Raw genomic sequence first — 19,704 nt, forward strand, 5'->3', positions numbered from 1 at the left:
CAGATTGATTTTTTTTTTTATATATATGTGTATATTTATAAGAACTACAATATATATTAACATTGTTGCTGGGAGTAACAAAAGGCTGAAGTGTGCCAGTGCCAAATGGCTGAACATTTCACCTAAGTTACACGCGGGTTCAAAACTAAACTATGTGCAGCCAAAATTAAATCCGAGTTTTGCATGTTGTGGCTTCAAGCTCTTCTTGTTTTTCTTTTTTGGGTCTTTTTCTTTATTTAATTCTTTACTTCTATTGTTTATTAATTCAAATTGATTCTTTTTTACTTTAATTAATTTTTGATTCTTTCACAACTATATATATGCAAAAAAAAAATTCATTTGGATTTTTTATGCTCCTAATGTTTTGGGGCATCTACGTAAAATCTTCCAACTACTCAATTTTACAGGTGTGTACAAGGCCCAGGAACAAATTCACCGCCGTATGGCTGACCGACGATTACTAGCAATTCCGGCTTCATGCAGGTGGGTTGATGACTATCAGTTCTGACTCTTTTTCCAAAGAAAGCGAGTGGCAGTGGAACTCCTGCAGGTAATAAGAAGCTTAAAAAATGAAGCTCTGAATTGTGCAGGATTGAGTCCAGGCCTTGGAAGCCATCCATTCAAGCCTTTCCAGTTCTTTTTTCTAACATATAAAGGCAATGCAATTTAAATATCCTTAACAGTATTAGGTGATTTATACAAGCTGTTCTGATTTTAATGTGCATTTATTTTTCTTTATCAATTTTTAGAGAATAAGATCTCTTATTCCTACATAATAAAAATGGACGGCTAATTTAGATATCTTGAATATTAGAATATCTAAAACAAAACATTACTAAATATGCATATTTGATCAATTTGTCTACAAAAATAAAAAAATATAAATAACCCGAATTGTAATTCATAATTGAAGAAATCAATCCGTTTATTTTTTAAAAAAAATATGGCACTTAAAACCTTCAAATCGTGGATCCGCCTCTGCACACAATCGTTTTAGAAAAGATATTAATGTGAAGAATTGAGCAAATTCTTCAATATTGAATCTAAGAGAAACGATTTGACGTTTTGGGTTTTCATCCATCTAAAATTAAAAAGAGATATAATAAAGACCTATAATGGGGACCAAGATATTTGGACCTTTGATCAAGAGGGTAAAAAAGCTTTAAAGGTTCATATTCTTTCAATGGACTAACTAACACACTTTATTAGTAGTTCCCAAGTCATTTTTCTTATATATTTACTGAAATTTTCAATACAAATATTTATGGAAATAACTATTAAATATTTTTCAATAAAAAAATATATATTTTTAATAATGATAAATGTCTAAAAATAACATAAGCTGAAAGACATTTGGTTATCACTTGAAAGAGTCAACAGAGCTCATCAAATACTTCTATAAATTATGCCCTCGATATAACTACGTATGTGTACTACGTCCTCAACATCTGCTACATGACACAACGGCTAAATAATTGCAATGAAATACAGTGAATAGAAAAAAGAACAATTCATCATTTAATTAATATTGAAATCTTTAAATTAAAACTGTATTATGAATTCTAAAGTATGCACTAAACTAAGTGCATGCTTGGCTTAGTTTATCTAAAACAACTTATGAGTTAAAAGCTGCTTATAAGTCAAAAAAATAAGTTAGGGTAACCCAACTTTTTTCTTGGCTTATAAGTTGCTTTCGGCTTATAAGCTATTTTAGATAGGAGAAATTTCACAAATAACCACTATAATAAGTTTAATTAGGTTTCTTAGCTATAATTTGCATATTTACGGGCTATAGATATAGTTTAAGTTGTTTCATTTGTATAATTCGCGGGTTTGTATATTTGTGGATAATTTGAGTTACGTTATTTTTGTATAAACTCAAAATAATGAATTTTCACAAACACAAACATTTGAACTTTAAACAGTTATACAAATTCTATTATAGAAAATTACATTATCCAAAAGTTATACGAATTATATTATACAAATTTTGAATTATACAAACGTGCGAATTATACAAATTCAAATCGTAATTAACGCTAAATATTAGTGACGAATTGTAAATTAGCTAAACTATAACTATATTAACTAATTAACTAGTAAATGTTGCTTATTCGCATAATTTTTCCTTTTAGATAAGTTAAGCCAAAAAGACCTAATTATTTTTTGGGGCTTATTTTAAGCACAAAATAGTTTTAAGTTGGTCAGCCAAAAACTAAAAAAAAAAAGGGGCTCTAAGTATTATTAAAACTTAGTTTTTAAAATTTAAAATTAAACCAATTAAACTAAAAAAATTGTGAAGTTTGTCTTTTCGATTTGCTTAATTAATTTTTTATTTGGTTCAATTTTTCGTTTTATCTGTGAATAACACCATTACTTAGCTGTAAGGCAAGGTCTTCAAATAGCAAAAGTTACTAAGATAACACCTTTAGGAAGGTTATGTTTCTCCCATTCTTCTTAGCAAGCAATATAAGTTGACAATAAATATCTTCTCATATTAATTAATGAGACTTCATTAATATTTCTTTTGAAACGATATTATTACGTGAAATTAGTCCAATTAATCATATTCATATGAACATATGAGCTTGTTCAGCCTTTAACATAAATGAAATATGAAAATCCATGAAATAAATATTTGTTCACTCATAACGTACGTGCATGTCTAAATCCTATTAATTCCTTTGTCTATTTATACCCTATATAACATTGTCTTCAGAAAATATCAGCTTAATTAACCAAAATTGTTGTGCTATCAAGATATATACAGGGTTAATTAGCAGGATCTTTTTCCTTCACTCTTTATGAACTAATTATTTAATTTCTTTCTTTTTTAATATTTTTTGTTATCGTGTGCCTAATTCAAGAACCGAAATTGAGCTAGTTTGGGTACTTGAAAGAAAAGATCTTATATTTTGAGAAAAAACGAGCATCCATGTGATTTTTAAAACTATTTGCGAAGATTTTCTTAAATGTTTAATGTTTTATACATAAGTTGTGGGTAACAACAGATATTTCGACAAGATTTCCAACTCATGTCATAAAAAAATATACAAGATTTGGTAGCATTAGAAATGTTTCAGTTCCACTATTGTTTTTGTTTTCACACCCTAAGGCTGTTAGTTTTATAGTTTGGGATACATTTTTTTTTATACATTAAAGACTATTTGCATTAAGAGAAAAATATCACAGATAAAATAGTTCAATCCCTATACATTACGGACCATTTTAACCATGTTCTCATCTATACACAAGAGTTCACTCTTTGTGTACAATATTTCTAGTTTATATAAATTATGAACACGGTTGCATATGAAACTAAGTATAAATATAAATTATTTATCTCTGCAGGAATTATAAATATACACAAGAATGGCTGGTAACAAGATGATGGCATTGGAGCATATTTGCGTGGTTTTCTTCATATTATGTATGACATTAATTAGTAAATTGTAAAAAATACCCTCCAAGAATAGAAAGGATTTGTCTTGAAAATTTAGTCGTACGCCTCGAGCGGAGTTAGAAAAACTATGTACAGATGAAGAAACAAGATTTGATTGTAAGCTCATGTGGGGATATGATGGAGGTTATATTAATTCGTGATTCCTAGTAATTAAGATAGTTTCACATATGTATTGTTGACATCCAATTTTGACCAACTCATGACTATTTTTGGATTGCTCTCTTAATAAATAAGCATTTTCAAAATTATTTTCTTTATTAAATAAATCAATTTATATTTAGTTTTACCTAATAAATCATATATTTTTACGTTTGTAATTTAAATTATTTTTGCTATTTATTAATATTCTAACTATTATCTTTACTTTTTTTTAGTAATGAGTTTCATATATTTGAATATTTTTTACGTATCTATTGAGTATATATTATGTATGTGTGTATTTTCTTTATATATATAAAAAATATATTTCTTAACTAAGTTTATTTTATAATTTACTTATTCATATTAGCATGCACATATTACATATCTATTTTAATACGTCTTATATATATGAGTTTATAAATTTATTACTTAATTAAGTTTATTATATATTTTAGTTAACTATATTAATTATAGCTCTATTTTATTACATACTATATACATACATACATACACATGTATTTACATAGTATATATATAAGTAGTTACTTTATGTATACAAATATTACTACTTGATAAAGTTTATGATTTTACTTATTCAACATATATATTATAGTTATTATCTAGATAAGTAATCTATTTAATTTTCCTCCATTTTTATTTTTTAAGGTGTAGTGTTCTTTATTCAATTTATTAAAATTTTAGCCAAATAAGATTTAATCACATCCACCCATTTCATCTCCATCAAATACGAAGATCCAATCTCAGCCGCTTATCAAAAATCGACCAATGGTCCAGATTAAAAGATAATTTATTTCCTATTTTTATCCCTAAAGACCCAAAATTCTAAGAAAACTAATTTTTTTTTTCTCTTTCCATTATCACACAAAAAGACTCACTCTCTCTAAAAAACTCTCTTCTTCACTATCTCTCTCTCTACACTCTCTTCATCTTCTCCAAAGAGAAAACAAGGCAAGTTACCATCCTCACCATTCTCCCCCTTATCTCTCTCCTTTCACGCACCACCGAATACCTCTCTCCCACTCGTCTCCGGCGAGATCTCCAACGAACCACGCCGTAAAAGCCACCAAGCCACCGCTAGACTAACAAGACGAGAGGTCGAAGACGGATCTTTACAAATCCGTTTTGGTATGGTTTCGTTTAACTCTTATTTTACTATATATGTTGCGTTCCTTTAGATCTAAAAGTTTATTTTTTTTTATTTGTGTATATGTTGGGTTGATTACATCTTGTGTTCGGTGTTCTTGATAAATTTTCTTGCTTGAAAGATTTAGATCTTTTTCATGTTAGACTCCGTTTACTAATTTTATTTTTCATAACAAATGTTGGATGATTGATTACTCTAACCATTATTGTTATTTTCTTGCTTATAAGATCCATATTGTTCACATGTTACTACATCACTTTAGTTCTTTATTTTTGCTCCAAATGATTTGATAAACTCAAGATTAAAAAATTTTTGTTCATTCATAATTGATTGAGATTGAAAGGCATATTTATGTTATTGTTGTTCTTGTTCATGTTCATATTCATATTCATATTCATGTTCATATTCATATTCATATTCATGTTCTTACATTTTAATTATGTTCATGTTTATATTCTTGTATTTAATTAAGTTTTCATGTTCTTACATTTTAATTATGTTCATGTTTATATTCTTGTATTTAATTAAAGTTTCTTGTTCATATTCATGTTCTTATGTTTTAATTATGTCCATATTTATATTCTTGTATTTAATTAAGGTTTTTACAGTGAGATTATTATTATTTGCTATTGTCTAAATGCATATCTTTTAATTTGGGTATCTATTTGATTAGCTAATTGATAACCGATATTTTATTTTCTTGATTTAGATTTGAGAAATGTTTAATATTTTGCTAATCAGGCATAATTTGTTGATTGAAATATTTCACTGTTAGGAAATAATTATAGTATTTTTTATAAAATTTGCTAGCATGTAGTAATTATTTTGGCATTTATCACAATTAATCTTGCATCCCTTTATTAAATTTGAAATAAAGTTATTACCCTACTACTTTAAATAAAGTTATCACCCCACTACTACTTTAAATAAAGTTATTACCCCACTACTACTTTAAATAAAGTTATTACCCTACTACTTTAAATAAAGTTATTACCCTACTACTTTAAATAAAGTTATTACCCCACTACTACTTTAAATAAAGTTATTACCCTACTACTTTAAATAAAGTTATTACCCCACTACTACTTTAAATAAAGTTATTATACTACTACTTTAAATAAAGTTATTATCCTACTACTTTAAATAAAGTTATTTCACCACTACTTTAAAATAAGTTTTAAATAGTTTTTATTATTTTAATTATTTGGAGGGATGATTACATGTCTACTACTTATGTAATAGACTTTTATTTTGGCCAATGAAAAAATCTCTCCGTCGGTTTTCGAGGCCTCTCCATATTCATAAGACGGGTTTTATTTTTTGTATTAGTATTATTATTATTGTTATTATTATTATTTTTATTATTACTATTCATATTATTTATTATAAACATGTTTACTAAGTATTTTTACAGGTACTGGAGCAAAATTGACTGATATGCAATTTCATATATATCTGATATACAAGAAAACTGTTGGTTGTATGCACTAATATACAGTGTATATACAGTTGTGATATACATCAGAATTGGCCCAAAAGCCCAAAATGTAGGTGGCCCAACAGCTTAGTCCAGGCGTACAGAAACTAAGTGTCGGGCCATATTTTTTATATGTTCATTACTTATTTTTTTTTTATTATTATTATTTTATTGATTCGGTTTGTAATAATTAATTTATTTATGTCGTTCATGATTGCTTAGATATTAATCTTAGTTTAATTTAATTTAATTAGAATTCCCTAAAGATAAACCAATTCGTGTCAATTTACTTTTAAATGATTTCTAGTTTTAATTATTTAACCTAAGTTTGGCCGGTAATCGTTTTTAACGAATTTTAAAGGATGCTTAATCCCTTCCCTTTAGAATAACTAGAACCCTTACCTAGAATCACATAAGTTACGTAGATCATTAAATGGAGTTAATTTTAGCATTACATTAGTTGATCATTTAGGTATCCTAATTTACCTTAAAAATAATTAGGTGGCGACTCCTTAAAATTAAATAATTTAGGAATCATCAATATGTTGTACACCGTTTGACCTCGAGTTAAAATAGGGTATAACATGTATAATTATTTGTTTATCAAAATAACTTTATCTTTGTAATTTCATTGAATTAAATAAATGGAATACAATCAAAGCTTTATTAAACATTACAATTATTTCTCTGATTTATCACTTATAATCTAATATTTTATGACTCATCATTTTTTTTTTAAATTAGTTGTATATTCACATTAGAGATTTTATTGTACGCACATGGTTAGGGGTGTTCAAGGGTCGGTTTGGGTCGGTTATTGGTCAAAATCAAAATCAAATCAATTTAATCGATTTTAAAATTATTAAAATCAAACCACACCAAATAAAAGATACATCCATTGGTTTAGTTATTTTCGATTTCGGTTTGGTTTGGTTCGGTTCAGTTATTCGGTTATTAATAACTATACACAAAATAAAAGAAATGATTCATTCAAAAGAGAAAAAAAGACTAATTCATTCCAAAAAAAATAATTGTCTTCGTATTATTTTGGATCTTATAATTCTTATACAGAAATTTAACTATGTTTAACTTTTTGCTTATATTGTTAGGGATCGTTTGATGTGAAGTATAACATCAAATAGTCTCAAGATTAAATTATAGTGCTATTTAATTTGTCGTTTGGTTGGCAAGTCCGGATTAACTTATCCCAAAATTAATAATTAGTACTGCGATAAGTTATTCCTCCTCTTTGGTGGCATAGTAATCCCGGAATAACTTAGCTCGAAATAAAATTAAAAAATAACAAAAATATTCCTTTATATCCTTTTTATATATCACTTATCAAATCCATATATATTCACATTATTTTTAATATCATGTATAATAAAATTTACAATCTTCACTACTTATTTTTACGATAATTCTTTATATTTTTTAATTAAAAAATTAGACTATACAAATATAATTTAATTTATTTGACTAATTCTTATGTTTATTTATGTTTTGATTTCTCTACTACTAAATTACATGTTTTTAATTATATATATATTTTTAGTCACTCGAAAGCTTGTATTTTATATATCAACTAAAATAAAAACTTTAGTATTTTACAATTTAAGAGTGACATGTGATTAAATGAAATGATATAAATAATAAATCCTCTTTTACTTTAACAAATTTAAGATGAAAATTCTATTTTAAAACTAAATAAGATGAATGTTTTATTTTAAATACATATGGTACCTGTAATCATTTAAAATTTATTAAATATAAATTTATAAAATGATTCGGATTATATTAAATCATGAATATATTTATCCAAATAAATATTATGAATTAATATAATTGGATTAATTATTTATGTCCAATAATTAAAGGAAAAATTATCTATTTACACATATTATAATATCATATTTACTAATATTTCCTACCATATGAAAAAATATCAAAAATCCCTCTTTTTTAACTTTCTCCCCATCTCACAGATACATCACATTTTACTTCACTCAACTACCCTAAATTCACGCCTAATTTCAAGCTCCGCTTCGTCAGTTTTTGGATTTTGAATTTCTGTACATATATTACTCAATTTCAAGATTCTAACTAAGGTATATTCAAGTTTTTTCCTTATCTGGAATCTCACTTCATTCTCACCTCCTTTGATTTCCTCTGCTTTCTTTTATATTTTTTTGTGTTTTTTTACTCATATTCTTCACTGATACATATGGAATCCGCTCCATCTTTTAGTGTTGGTCTCACATAGTTGAATAAAAATTAAGGAATTCTTATTTCACCGGGTTTTAATTCATCTTGGGAAGGTTACATCGAGGTTAGATCCAAACATCGTAACGATCCAGCAGTGATGGATAAGCTACGTGAGAAATTGAAGTCAAAATCTCCCGTTCAACATGCACCCAAAGAAGCAAACAAGAAGATTGAAGGGGTTACAACACCTCCTAATCTCCTAAAGGTATGAGTTCATATAAGATGTGTTTTTTTTAAATGTCATTTTTTCTGAAGATTTACTGCTTCTGATACATCTAGTTTATGTATCAAATTCTCATGTATCAAGCTTTAATGCTTCTGATACATCGTGTTTATATTTTATTTTATTTTTAAATGTTGTTTTTTCTGAAGATTTACTTCTTCTGATACATCCTGTTTATGTATCAGATTCTCATGTATCAAGCTTTCCTGCTTCTAATACATCCTGTTTTTGTATCAGATTCTCATGTATCAAGCTTTAATGATTCTGATACATCTTGTTTATGTATCAGATTCTCATATATCAAGCTATACTGCTTCTGATACATCTTATTTTGGTATCATATTCTCATGTATCAAGCTTTAATGATTCTAATACATCCTATTTTTGTAACAGATTCTCATGTATCAAGCTTTAATATTTCTGATACATCTTGTTTATATATCAGATTCTCATGTATCAAGCTTTAGTGTTTTACCTCGGATTGCCAAACTCTAGAATGTCTCTGTAGTATCGCGATATTCATCTCGATTCGCTTTATGAAAATTGAATTTTGGATTGAATTTTTTGTTCGCAGTTATGCTCTATTTTTTGAGTTTTTCTTCCTCTTCATAACTGTTACGTTTTTTAAGAATTATTTCCCTTAATTAGCACGGTAATTTATTGAAATAACAAATCCTAACTTCAATTACGTTACTATCCATATATAACTAAACATCATTAATTATTCTACACCCAAAGCCTGATGTATCAGCAAAATACATAATGTATCAGAAATATGGAATAAAAAGGGAAATCGGGTAATTTAAAAAAAATGAGGAATATATTGTAATTGGGTTTTTTCACTATGGAATTTAGGTAAAGTCTACTTAATTAAATATGGGTTTAATTAAAGTCCAAATTAATTTATTTGGGCTATAATAGACGAGCCCAATTTGTAAAGCCCAATGTCATCTCATCCTAAAGGTTCATTTTGGGTGCCACATGTCAATTGACATGTCATGCCAAGTCAAACAAATAAACCAATATGATCATGCCATGTGTCAAAATGACAAGTCCATTTGCTAAAGCTCAATATGTCATGTCACTTAAATTTGATTGGCCGGAGGGAAACATGTTCTTATCACAACTCCTCTATTCCACAACTATAAATAGGGATCCTCATAATTCATAAATCACACCTAAATTCTAACAAGAAGCCAGAGAGAGCTCATGGATCAAACTCCACAGATTTTTCTACAAGCTACAAGTTCAAGAATTCAAGATCAAATTCATCAAGAACAACTCAAGATCAAGACCACTAGATTCAAGAACAAGCCCAAAAGCCCTTGAATTCAAGAACGAGTCAAGATCAAATCCATCAAATTCAATATCACGCTCAAGAGCCCTTGAATTTATATTCAAAAAGATGAATCAAAGGATACATAGAGATTGTAACACTTATATCAAATACTACGATTGTTGCGATATTTTCCAGTCTTGATTATTATTTTTTTGATGTGAATTTTACTGTCCACAAATTTTGGCACGCCCAGTGGGACAATCTCTACCTCTCATCTCAACTTTTCAAGCATCAAAGAATATCGAAATGACTTCTAAGAAAATCAACTTCCTCTAAGATTGTTGACTCCAAGTTCTTTGTTAATGTAGAAGGAATTCTTGGTGTTACCTTTTGAAGTTTTGGAGTTGTTATAAGGAGCAAGGCCACTGTGTTGGGACAACAAGTACGTCAAGTGTTGTCCACATCAACTCCTATTTTTGGGTCTTCAAAAAATCATCCAGAACGGTTATGAAGATATTAAATTCTGAATTTTGGATATATCGTCGACTAAGAAGTCTAGTTTCTATAAAATCAAACTGTTCGTGATTTCGACATTTCTACAATAAGATATGAATTTTCTACGACAAATATGTCAAGATGTGGAAAGGGTGATGAAAATCAAAGGAAAGAGAAGAATAAAGTACCACAGCGCTGATCATCAAGCCACATTGATGCAAAACAATGAAAATCAGGCATCTATTTATAGAGGTTTATTGGCATCTACCGTAACTAGACTCAAACCTGAATTAGGCTTCTACAAAATTGACTCCTAAGCGAATTCCAATTGTACAAGCGGTGGAACATTGCCTGTTCCATATAGAAATTGACTGATGTGCATGTCATTTAAGGCTTAATATCCCTTTAATCTAATTACAGGAGGTGGAATCCTAAATAAATAACAAGCATATACCCCTTTTTTTTCTCTAGCCTAATTGGTCAGAACTAAGGAAAAAATGGTTGATTGGCCACGTGCAAAGCTAATCCTTTTTTTTTAATTCTTTCCTAATCCTAATTGGCACTATGATGACGTGAATAAAAGGGGTTCTATGTATTGAAAGTTTTGATCATTGCATGCTTTAATTAGGTTACTCCAACAATGATGGGGCGGTGCATCAAAATAGTATGGATTCATGGTGCATCTCAAAATACATGGCATGTCTTTATCGTATAATTAATACTCCAAGCCTAGTCTTCAAAAGATAAAATATCTCGACAAGACTTGAAGCAAAGGGCATTTGTAATCATTTAAAATTTATTAAATATAAATTTATAAAATGATTCGGATTATATTGAATCATGAATATATTTATCCAAATAAATATTATGAATTAATATAATTGGATTAATTATTTAAGTCTAGTAAATATGGGTTTAATTAAAGTCCAAATTAATTGATTTGGGCTATAATAGATGAACTTAATTTGTAAAGCTCAATATCATCTCATCCTAAAGGCCCATTTTGGTTGCCACATGTCAATTGACATGTCATGCCAAGTCAAACAAATAAGCCAATATGATCATGCCATGTGTCAAAATGATAAGCCCATTCGCTAAAGCTCAATATGTCATGTCACTTAAATTTGATTGGCCGGAGGGAAATATGTTCTTATCACAACTCCTCTATTCCACAACTATAAATAGGGGTCCTCGTAATTCATAAATCACACCTGAATTCTAACAAGAAGCCAGAGAGAGCTCATGGATCAAACTCCACAGATTTTTCTACAAGCTACAAGTTCAAGAATTCAAGATCAAATTCATCAAGTTCAAGAACAACTCAAGATCAAGATTACTAGATTCAAGAACAAACCCAAAAGCCCTTGAATTCAAGTACAAGTCAAGATCAAGTTCAAGAGCAAGGAAAATCAAGATCATCAAGTTCACAAATCAAGATCGAGACCACAAAATTCAAGATCAAGCCAAAAAGCCCTTGAATTCAAGTACAAGTCAAGATCAAATTCATCAAGTTCAAATCAAATTCAAGATCAAGATCAAGAGCCCTTGAATTTATATTCGAAAGGACGAATTAGAGGATACATAGAGATTGTAACACTTATATCAAATACTACGATTGTTGCGATATTTTTCAGTCTTGATTATTATTTTCTCGATGCGAATTTTATTGTCCATAGTACCATCATGAGAATGCACACACAAAAATATTTAAGCTAAATAAGATGAAAATTTTATTTTTAAGAATGAATAACTAAGCTTGCAAAGAAAATATAAAAAACTAAATAAAGTGAAGGGTATTTTTGTAAACAACCAACTTGTTCTTAAAATTTATGCAATGCATATTATTTTGAACACAACAAACCAAACAATCAATAAGAAATAATCTCAGCATAACTTATCCCATCATAACTAATCTCATCATAACGTATCCCATCATAACTAATCTCATCATAACTTGTATTCAAACCAAACGATCCCTTAGTTAATCCAATATACTAAACAACATAAACTTTTTAAGCTAATGATATGGCTATACAAATAAAAGACGCATCATATCTTACTATTTTAAATTAGTGTGCTGCATTTTTTGCACAAAGAAGTGTTCATAAAAAATAATATATTATGTCTATATTTTTTTTTAAAATATGTATATAATTTGTCGGTTCGATTCAGTTATTTCTTTTTTTAAAAAAAATAAATAAAATCAAAGCCAAATCAAATATTATCGGTTTTTAAAAATGTAAAATCAAACCAAACCAAACCAAATAAAAAATCAATTTATTTGATAGATTTGGTTTGATTTTTCGGTTTGAATAGATTTTTATCCTAATCGTGAACACCCCTCTGTACATGTACATGGTATTAGAATAAAAACTTTGGTAAACCCATTTCATAATTGATTGTTGCTACAGTTATGAATTTTGATTCACTTGGTATGTAGAAGTTTAGTCAAGGGGATCGTGACATTGGTACTTAGTTTATTTAGTGTGATTTAATGATATGATTGTTTTGTATCGTAGCAGCCTAGTAGGCTAATTTGAGACAAATTGTTGAAATTTCTATAAATTTGAGAGACTTGATAAGATAGATGAAGTGATTAGTCTCACATTATACCCCTAGCTTGGTCATGACATCTTATTTATACTTGTATAATTTTAGTCTTTTTCATCATTTATTTACTCAGTATAGTCATAGAGTTATTTTTTATTAAAATCACCAAGGATTGGTGGGGGGTTTGACATGACCTCAATAATCCATATATATCGTACAAAAAGTTGAGTCCAAATCTCAAACTTTGGCTCTGACTTTGTTTTTGTATTAAAAAATTAAAAAAATTGTCTCCGCCTCTTCCTATCTTAAAAAAGACATGTTCCTTAGGAAACTATACGTGCTAGCTAGTTAATTACGTTATTAGTGGGTCAATAGAGACATTGTCTTTGGCATGCTTTGTCGAGTAATAAAATTTGTCAAATTGAAGATAAAAATTTGTAAAAGGCTAAAACGTATAGTACAGATGGATTGTTATCTCAAGACTCAAAAGAGAGAGTAGAAGAATATATATATATATATATATATATATATATATATATATATATATATATATATATATATATATATATATATATATATATATATAATATGGTAAAGAACATGCCCAAAAATTTCTACCTCTTAAATTTATCTTCAGTATGCTAGTACTACAATTTTGTGACTAGAATATGTTCAGCATAGTAGGTATCAATTAATATGGGCCAAAAATAGTACTAAAGTTGGTACACTAACCCTGTAAAGAGCCTTTTGAAAGGCTAACAAAATTAATGCAATGTCCTTTGACCTAAAATTTCCGACACAAGATCCTATTGTCGTTAGATTTGATGGATAAGGGTAGATAATTTTGTGATAAAGTTTGAGTATCTCTTTTAAAATCAAAAAATTTGAGGTTTTAAAAAAAATTGGCTGATTAAATGAAACTCATTAAAATAAAAATAAGATTATTAATTTTTCCGTTTCAATTTATGTGCTACACTTTTTTTTCAGTATGTCCATTCTCAAAAATGTCATTTTTCTATAATTAGAAACAATTTAACTTCAAAATTCTCCTTTTATTCTTAATGAAATGATTTATAACCACATACAAATGGTCAAATTAAAGAGTTTTTTAAATCATAAATTTGAAAGTTTTTCTTTATTTCTTAAATTTTGTGTTAAGTTAAATAATATCACGTAGATTGAGATGAAGAGTATAACCCAGAACCGAACATATAGTTATAACTCCATCATATCCAAGCTTTTGCAGAGCTCAGTTATAAACACAAAGTTGGGAGTAGTATCTAGAAATCCAAGGATGGAGCTAGCAAGCTTGATGGACCTTTAATGACTTTGATTCAAATTCTATATATTTATTTGTTGAGAATTCATTATATATAGATAGATAGATAAACTTTAAATTTGTGATACACGTAAAAGTCTATACTATAGCTAGCTTTTATCCAACATCAAAAGGATATATCAAATCTAAGAGTTATATAGTTAATCAAATTATATTTTTGCATTAATTATCTTCACTTTGTTTTTTCCACCATGTCTTTCCTTCTATAAGGCTACAAATTACAATGCAGTAACATTATCGGAAAAAAGTTCTAGTAAATATAAAATTAGTTTTGGCATCAACTCGAAGATTATAACTGTTTAATTTTTTATTATTATTCGATTGGCTTATTTTTTTAATTTTTCTTTTACTTCAGGAGTTTTTTCCACTATGAATTAATGGAAAATTTATGCTATATAAAACATGATTTTTCCCACCTCATTTCCATCAAACCAACTCATCTGATATATTGTTGTTCTTCTTGTAATTTATAGTTGAGGTAGTCCAATACATACTTTAGTTAATGCATGCACTATTCTATTAATGGAGTGACCCTTTCCCAGTCGATGTGGTCACTACTCACTAGATCTAAAATCTAGAACCATCCTATGCACTGTTTTAATTGTAGGAAAATCATTATTGTGGAGGACCACTCTTTTTCATTGAATATATATGACCCTTTGAAAACCTCAGGTGTTTGGCCAAAAATAGGATCAAAGAAAATCATAGATTCCTAATAATCATCTTCTTTATCATTTTTATTAATTAATTTATCATACATGTCCTCTAAAGGAGTTTATTTTCCTCTAATTGACAAGTTTATTGGATATATTAAAGTATAAATTAACTTGTACGACACTTCTTCGTTAAAAGTAGTTATCTTGAAGCCAAAAATAGACTCAAATAAAGTGGGGAAATGAGAATTATTACCAATATATATGTCATCCATTTTTTTGCTTGTGGCATCTTGTCGATCGATTTCGTATTATTATAAAACTAATTAATGAAGACAAATTAATGTCTAATAACTTATGTTGTTAATCTAATAGATGTAAAAGTGTTTGGTGAAATTTTTGTATATAGATCACTTGGTGCTTGTTTTTGATGCACGTCCTATGTTAAAAAAACAAAATTCAATAACGCAAAGTCGGTATATATTTCAGTCGTATAATCCGTTTAGACCTATTATTGAAAATTATTGATTTTTGTTGAAGGTCAACAAGATCACGATTAGACATGTCTGAAATAAGACAAATGATAATTTTCTAGCAAATGCAAAATACAACCATGAAAAAAACTTTGATATAGTCTGAAGTCAACATAAAATTTCTTTTTCTATCAGATAAGTCATGTTTTTTATGAACGATTTTAAGATATGCATGTAGTTTGTTTTTCCACCGTGCAAAAAATAAATAAATAAAATATCAATCATGTCTGTTTGTTTTTTTTTGTCATATCTAATTATCACACACAATCACCGACCTATATCTATTTACTCTTCACTAAAGTTAATCTACATGTACCAACCTTGATTTTTAGGGAACACACGTAACTTTTAAATTTTGAGGAAGTGATAGATATATACCCCTCTTTTATATTCTTTCCTATTTTGTAGTACTACACAGGACAATATTATATATTATTTATTTTCACTATGCTTTAGACAAGAAAGTGGAAAGACAACATGGAAATAGTGTGATCCAGTGACAAACATCAAAAATTCAAAAAAAAAAATATCGCTGCACAAATAGTGGTGAAGGGAAGAGGGTGAAATTTGCTCTTCATAGCTAACCATATATACATAGCTTTTTCATACTACATAACACATTGTCTGACGCATATATTACTTAAATATTAAAGGACTATATTATCTTAATCAAAGAAGTATAGTAATTAATTATGACTAAAAGAAGAGATTTTGGTAATTAAATTTTTTAATTTTAATAAGAAAATATCCATTTTCCAAAATTTTGAGAACAAATGAAATTACTTCAGTTAAATAATATTAATTTTTTCATATACAATGAAGAACTATAGTTTACAACTTGAGTCACCATCAAGATCTATAGACAGTTTTTTTAAAAGAAAAAATCTATCTATTTTTGAAAAAATTGTCTAACACAAAATTACTTTATTTTTCTTGGATATTTTATGGCAAAGTAATTTTCAATTCTTTTTATTTAATATGTAAATGCTATAAATTCTATTTTATAATTTACAATTTTCTTTCTTCATAAAATAACTTATTTAAATGTTGATTTTTAATTGGCAGAAATTTGTCTGTGAAGAAACATTTTTTTTTCTGAATGAAAAAACTATAGATAACTAAAATAATTTAAATAATGGTGCTACAAAATTGTGATATGACTTATTTTATGGCTAAAACTATATAGATTTAAATGACAGTACATATCCTTTAATCATAATTAAGACACTTGATTACTTAAGAATTTGCATCATTGATTTATGAATAAGACATAGAGAGGAGCTGTATTCTCCAATTATCAACCTCCCTCGCCCGCCTCAGCCTCACGCCGCTGCTGTTGCTTTCTCCGTCGATAGTGGACGATCGATTTACTGTGGTACCCAAAGACTTCAAATTCTGAAATTGCCTCTGCACATTGACATTAAGAACTCTTCAAAGAGGAGACTGACTTTTTAAATTTTTGAAAAGTTTACCACAAATTAAACTAAAAGGTTAACTCAAGCTTACGTTCTTTTTTAATCAAAGAAAGAAGAGCCTTCGATTCAGACCCTTTCCTACCTCTTTAGTATGTTTTCTTTTTTATCTTCTTTTTTCATCGCGTACTTAATTTGAATCCTATTTTTGGATATGATCACATTTAACTTTGCAAATCCTCATTTTTTTTAATTGTACAATAGGCCCGATCTACATAAGATAAGCATTAAATTTTGAATTCATAATTTCAAACGTTGAATGAATTCAATGGTAAAAACTTAAATCTTTGTGGTAAATTCTTGTGTCTACATCCCTACCTAAAACATTTCCATACATCACGTGTATTTATGAATTGTGGCTGGTGAGCCTCAAAGTAACAAAATCTCACTTCTTTCCCATTATGTCTTTAACCAATATCATCCCATCACCATATATATGAATGTGACCCTTCCACTTTAGAAAGTCCTAGTTCATTATAATGAGAGAGCTAGCCCCCACTCCATTCACAACCAATTGTTCTATAGACAAGTCGAATGCATATATGTTCAAGTCACATAGACCGGGTTGGTTCGGATTTTTTACGAATCAAACCAAACCATTTGTGTCGGGTTATTAAATCTATAAACCAAACCAAACCAATTAAAGTCGGTTTTTTTATATCAATTTTCTCTCGGATTTTTTCGGGTTTTTGGGTTTTTTTGGGTTTCTCGGGTTTTCATAGTATCTAGTAAAAAGCACAGAGCAGTACTTCTTAAAAAGAGTTCTAGTACAAAATATCAACATATAAGATGGATGCAGAATATTGTTTGAAGTTTTAACTTTATAATATAACTTTATAAGATGAGCTTTTTTTGTATATTATTTAGATAAGCTTCTCAAATCTAAATCTAAATGTAAGAAAGAAAATAAAAATTATGAAAAAGTTTTAAAAAATATTTATAAATTACATTTTAATAAATATTTTTATGTATAACATAATTTAAAAGTAGTATATCTATAATCGGGTTGGTTTGGGTTCGGTTTGACTTTTTTTAGTTAAAACCAAACCAACCCTATAATGGTCGGGTTTTTTTTTCAAACACCAAACCAAGTCAAACCAAACCACTAGTCGGGTTTTTTTTCCGGTTTGGTTCGGTTTGTCGGTTTGGTGCGGTTTATCGGTTTGCCCTGTACAGCCCTATGTTCAACCATGTAGCTGGATCTTATTATTCCTGATATTTCCTTAGTTTCTGTTTAAAAAGAAAGAAATATTTCTAATTTTTAACTATACCCTTTCTGTTTTATCTTTGATGAGAAGCTTTTATAACTACATAGATGTTATGGATGTTCATTCACCCTCACTTTCATAAGTTTGAAAACTTTATAGCTATACAAATAGAGTTGATTTCTCAATTTATCACTATTAACTTAGAAAGTCATGTTTCTTTTTTATTCCAATTTAATTTTCTTCAACAAAAAAAGTGGTTTTCTAATATATATAATAACTATTAATTGAGTGACTATCTGAAAAATCAATTCTACGCAAATATTATGAAATACTCCATTTAAGATCACAAATTTCAAAAAAATTTACTCTCTATGGACATTCTAACCTTTGTCACATAAATTGGAAGTTAAGGAGGGAATATCCTTCACATAGAAAATCAACATCAAAAAATGAAATCTAACTTTCTCCCAAAATTATTGCCAACCACTGAAAACGAAAAGCACAATTCTTGTTCTTGATAAACTTGTCCAACTCTTCATATTGAAAATAACTTGTACTTAATAAACGTCATTCCTTCCAATTTAAACCATCAGGCACGCAGTTTAGATCATCCTTGACCAAAAATACTCCTCACAACTCCATCATCTCTAACCCCTACTCCACATACACGCGTTTGAGATTTTAAGATAAAAACGCGTTGGAAGAATAATTCAAAGCTGTAGAAAACCTGTGAGTCACCTTATTTAATTACTTATACAAATACTTTATACTAAATGGGGTCTCAAAATAAGTATTTGATGCAAAGAAGAGGATCAAAGCACAAGAAGTCATGTGGAGAGAAAAGTGATGAGCAAGAAAGCAACAGCAACTCATCATCGTTGTGGGTGGTGGCAGCTTATTCCTACATTTTGAGAAAGGCTAAAGCATTTTATAAGTGGGTTTGCAGCAATGGCAACGACGACGAGGTACTGATGCTGGCTGATCCTTACTTCTCCATCCCTGTCCTTCCTCCGACCACTCCAAATTAAGCTTAGCTCAATCGACTCTGTAATTTAACATGTTATAACAAGTTGTCGTTCTTTGTTGTTACTGTGACCTAATAGTGTGTGTAAGAATTCTTATGAACTGTTTACATATGTTAAAGTACTCTCTAAGTATAGGTTATCTTTGTTGTGCAAAAGTATGTACCTTGTGTAGATTCTTCTCAAAATTTGGAGATTTGTTTAGAACTGAGACTTAATTAATGGATTTATAGATTGATTTAGACGTTGATCTAGATTACTGTTCAAAGCACTACCTTTGTTTTGGAAAGTTTTGATGGATCCATCATCCCATGTACCTTTGTTCACAACATAACACAACACAACAAGAAAGCACTACCTTTGTTTTGGAAAGTTTTGATGGATCCATCATCCCATGTACCTTTGTTCACAACATAACA

This window comes from Solanum dulcamara, chromosome 5, assembly GCF_947179165.1.
Source record: "Solanum dulcamara chromosome 5, daSolDulc1.2, whole genome shotgun sequence".
Classification (NCBI taxonomy): domain Eukaryota; kingdom Viridiplantae; phylum Streptophyta; class Magnoliopsida; order Solanales; family Solanaceae; genus Solanum; species Solanum dulcamara.